Genomic DNA, 5,419 nt, shown 5'->3' with positions numbered 1-5,419 from the left:
ATATATATACATATATAAAGTATGGAGGTTTAGTTTACAGGTGATCTAAACGATTAGGTACGCTAGGTAAGTGCTGTAACGGATTACTAACGCTCCAAGGTTATAGCCGAGACGGTAGTTATGGAGCCATTGCAGATTTCCGATGCGGCGGATATATAATTGTTAAAAAGGACAACAAACATTAAAGCAAAGTAGACATCTCAAGTCGTTTACAATGTTATTATTGGAAAGTATTCAAAGTTTTACAGCTATTTCTAGGATATCTCCGAGTAAGGGATATTCCGTCATCAGAAACAAATAGGGAAAACACAGGGAAAATGAGAATGGTATATATTAATGAGATGACGACATAGAGGAAAGGAGTAAAAGAACAAGGAGATGGAAAGACAAGAAAAAAAAAACAAAGAAAAAAATCAGAAGCCTAAAAGTTCATAGTTAAACTTTCCGAAGTTATTGAAACGAGACTATTTAAACCTTAGATGCAACCCTGCGTAGATCCATGAGCGAAAGTCCTTAGGTGCAATCCTGCGTAGATCCATGTGAGTTAAAATCCTGATGTAGCAGACGTCTCGAGAAAAAAGACGCGAACATATCAACTTTCAATAACAGAATGGTAGCGGAGGTGGCTATTTAAGTGGTAAAGAGAAAGAAAAGGAATAGAAAGAGAGGTAGACAGAGTGAGTGGGGGATTTTAAAGATTGACTAAGGTGCACAGGTTGAATGGAAGGGAAATAATAAGAATGATCCCAACGAATTTAGGTGCACAAGCGCGTATGCGTATGTGAGAATGGTGTGTGTGGGTGTGTATGTAAGTATGTGTGAATGGGGGCGAGTGAGTTTGACTACACTGTTTTCTCTCTCGTTTTTTTTTCATTTTCCCTCTATTTTCTTCTCCTTATTCTTTTCTATCGAACAGCGTAGGCTCTAAACGTAAAAGACTTTTCCATTTTTCCCGAGTGTTAAACTAATACATCTGTTTGTTGTTCCTATACCTGTCTTCGTCTTTTGTTTTTCTATAAATTTGAACTATATATATATATATATGTGGGATACCAACTGTACGCTAATAAAATTTTATTTCCCTTATATTGACAGCGTTGAAACTTACTGACCTAAATAATCCTCTAGGAAAAAAAATATCCCCATAAAATTGTAATTACGCGAGCCTGTTTTGATAGCGAATCTGTTTCCATAGCGAACCTATTTGATAGCGATGTATAATTAATCACTTGATAATTGGTTCGATGGTCTAACATTAACGAAATATTAGAATTACTACTCGTGAAGTTATGAACTTAATTGTCAGCAACTGTGTCAGAGAAACTTGTAACAGTTCTGCTCTGTATCATTGTATTGCTTCAATGCACACCATCAGAAACACACACATGTACATAGATTCATATCTGTCTGACTGTCTACTTCTAAGTACGTACGTATGTATGTATGCATATATGTATGTATATCATTATTCAATTATATTTCAAGATTTCTTGCCATTAGAGAAAGAGCCAGTTTCTAACCTAGATCAGAGGTTCCTTCATTGGAAATTCAACATCAACAACAGGGTATTTTTGTAAGCATGTATATACTAGCCCTCTCGGGCGACTTTTAAGCTAGCTCCTGTGGAGGGCTCTTCATTGGGCCTTGGGCCCAACAATGACACTGCATGCATTGAGTACATTCTTTTAATTGTTTCAGTCATTTGACTGCGGCCATAATGGAGCACATCGACCCTAGGACTTATTCTTTGTAAGCCTAGTACTTATCTGTCTCTGTTGCCGAACCGCTAACTTACGGGAACGTAAACACACCAGCATCGGTTGTCAAATGATGTTGGGGGACAAACACAGACACACAAACATATATGCACACATACATATACATGCATACGCACACACGCACAAACACACACACACATGCACACACACACATTTATATAAATATATATATATATATATATATGACGGGCTTCTTTCAGTTTCCGACTACCAAATCTACTCACAAGGTTTTGGTCGGCCCGATGCTATCGTAGAAGACACTTGCCCAAGGTGCCACGCAGTAGGACTGAACCGGAACCATGTGGTTGGTAAGTAAGTTACTTACCCCACAGCCACTCCTGCACCTATAACAAGTTAGCAATAACTAATATTTTTCAAGCAATGAACAATTTTCATCAAAACAATGATATAATTTGTCGACTTAGAACTTATTGCAAAGCTGCATGATAAACAACATTTTTTGTCTTCCCATTCGGGGTCAGTACAAATAGCTTGCTTCTATTTCCTACCCTTGAACAACAAACATATAGCTGGCAGTAGGCAACAATAAACTTACCTTTTAAAAGTTCAACTATAATCCTCTGCCGCTTCTTAATTTAAAGATAATTTGATGTACGTAGGGCCTTACTTTTCGTACAAACAATTATTTGTAGTAGCTGGTACGTATCTAAACTCCCGTTCGTAGTTTGAAGGAAAATTACACCACTGTCGCTAAACACTATTTTAAAGTGCGATTTTTATGGTTTGGAATTGCACTAAACGTATTTGAGAATAAAGATGCTTGAAATTTAGTATTCTTTTAGTATTTTTTAAGGTAATAATAAAATTAGTCGAATCTTTTTTCATGCAGTCGGAGTGCACTAAGTTTTCATAGCTCCAACGGCCGACGGCATGAAAACAGGTCCGACGAATTTTATTAATATCTGCAAAAAAGAAAAAAAGTTTCCAACATTTTATGGTAGAAAGTTATGAGAGGTAATATTGTATGAGAGAGTGAGTTCAATACGTATTTCAGCTCGGAACGTTATGAAGAACGTGTTATGGTTAAATTACTTGATACAGTTATAATATTTAGAGAAAGATTTTTTTCAAAATATTTATTTTGGAAATTACTTTTGGAAATAGGTATAATATTTAGAGAAATATTTTTTTCAAAATGTTAGGATTAAGAACAAAACCAAGTATGAAGAAGAACAAAACCAAGTATGAACCAATAGTAGAAGAGTCATTGAATAGTGAGAGAGGAGTAAAGCATGAGGAATAGTAGAAGTATCATTCTATAGTGAGAAAATGGGTCGCAAGAGTAATGTTGAAAAAGTGTGACACACTGACATTTACTTTCGCATTTGTATGTTTTGTTTTTTGTATGGCTTCTCATGCATATATTTGCATATCTATACATGTTCATATGTACTTAAATGATGAAATTCTAAAAAGTTTTACTGATTTTTTACATTTCCAATGATGGATTGGATCTGTAGTCTTCGAATCAGCTTCCTCCTTTCTGGTTTTGAGAAGCCTAATTCCTCAAGATTAATATTTAGGCAGTGTGTTACATATCTCAGTGACCCAATAATTACAGGTATAAACCTGGTATGTATGTATGTATGTATGTATGTATGTATGTATGCATGTATGTATAAAACTTCTGACACATCATAGATAGGATCTTACCAGAACTTCAGTGTGGCTGCAAACCAAACGGAAGTACAACAGATATTCACCCAGCTAGACAAGTTCAGGAAAGTGATTTGAAGTACAAGAAAGCCTCTGTCAAGTGTTTGCCAATCTAACAAAAGCATTCGACACTGCTCATCGTAATATACTTTGGGCTGGGCGATCATCAGCCGATTCGTCTGCCCTGACAGCTTTGTGAAATAACTATGCTCCTTCCATGAAGGTATGGACATTTCTGTAAATATAGGTGAGATTATAACAGAACCCTTTAAAATTAATAATGATGTCAAACAGAGTGACTATGTTACTCCAATATTATTTACGATCTTCTTTTTGTATTTCTTTACGCTTTCGGTGTTTTGCGGTAAAGACAACGTCTCTACGGTCTTTTGTGCGTGACCTCATATATACCGATGACTGTGACCTCGTGTCACGCACAGCACAAGGGATGTAAGACCTGGTGAATAGACTTTCACTCCCTTGCAAGATCTTTGGCCTCATCATAACCCTTGACAAAACAGTAGTGATGCACAAACTTATACGTACAGCTAGTATATCATATGTACAGCCAGTATGTATCCATTTTTCTACCTACTTATCTGTGTTTGTGTACTTGTGTACATGTGTATATGTTTGTGTGTATATGTGTTGTGTAGTGAATTAAATGTATTCTGTCATGGAGTTTCCATTTTAATGTCTGTGTGTATGTGTTGAAAATATCAAATCTTATTGACTTGGACATCTTTTAATTATTGACCTTCGGAATCGCCAAAAGATTTTGTGGTAAAATGAAATCTGGCAGGACTGAAACAACAGTAAGCATGTAAGTAAATATCGGAAACCAGTTAGTCTTGATTTTTATTTTGTCTTATAGAAGTCATTAGTGGAATAATGGAATTTTGTAGAAATCTTTGGAATTAGCAAAGAAGCAGAGATTGTATACAATAAAAACAACAACAACAACAAAAAAAGGAAAAACGAACATGTGACATACATAGACACTTTATTTTGTACACACAATACAATTATAATATGTAACATTATTAATGAACATATATTCAGTTTATGGTTGCATTATAAAGGCATAAAATTATTAGTTTTGATGACATCAAGAGCAATAAAATTTGTTGTAACATTATCTAAACATAACCTTTGTTGGTATTTGTGTCGGTAAAGTTCTTTGATAGGTAGAAGATATTTCACTCGATTTAGTGGAAGGCTATTTTGAAATTCTATATCATCTTTTAATACTATGGCAGACGGTCTTTGTTATCAGAAATGATAAACTGATAAATACCCCAAGAAAGGAATTTAAATTATAAAATATTAGAGAAAATTCTTCAATTTCTGTAATAGCATACAGGAATTGAATATCTCACAACTTTTGTTATTGAAAATATATAAAAAGTTATCAACTGTGACATTTGGATTATCATCCTTATAGAAACATTGGTAAGAAATCTTCCACAAAATATATTCTTCTCCGTGACAGAGAGCACAATATAAGTTCCTGTAGAGTTTTTTTTACTTGTTTTACCAAAAGCAGGTACATGATGTAGTTGTTCGTCTGAATTATGATTTTCACAGTTGTTGACGTGTTCCGTTATATCATAGTTAGTTGGACAGTGGTGAAATTAATAGTAATTTCTTCCATTAATATTGTTACAGCTATAAGACATTGAGGGATATGGAGGCTCGAGGTCAGAATTTGTGTGATTAAGACGGTCGGAACAACATTCATCGTATAAATAGCAGTCTTGCTGACATGAACAGCGGTCTGTCCAGGGGCTTTCAGAACACAAAACTGGTGGACAAGTGAAGGCTTCTGTTTTGTTTATAGCTGATATTTGAACGGCGTGGTTTATCAATAAGGTGGATATTAAATGGCTTGTGACTTATACTTCCATTATGTCTTGAAATGCAAAAATATTTTTGAAGTAATTATATCCTAGTTTGTCTTTGAT

This window comes from Octopus bimaculoides, chromosome 9, assembly GCF_001194135.2.
Source record: "Octopus bimaculoides isolate UCB-OBI-ISO-001 chromosome 9, ASM119413v2, whole genome shotgun sequence".
Classification (NCBI taxonomy): Eukaryota; Metazoa; Mollusca; class Cephalopoda; order Octopoda; family Octopodidae; genus Octopus; species Octopus bimaculoides.
This window is presented reverse-complemented; position numbering follows the sequence as displayed.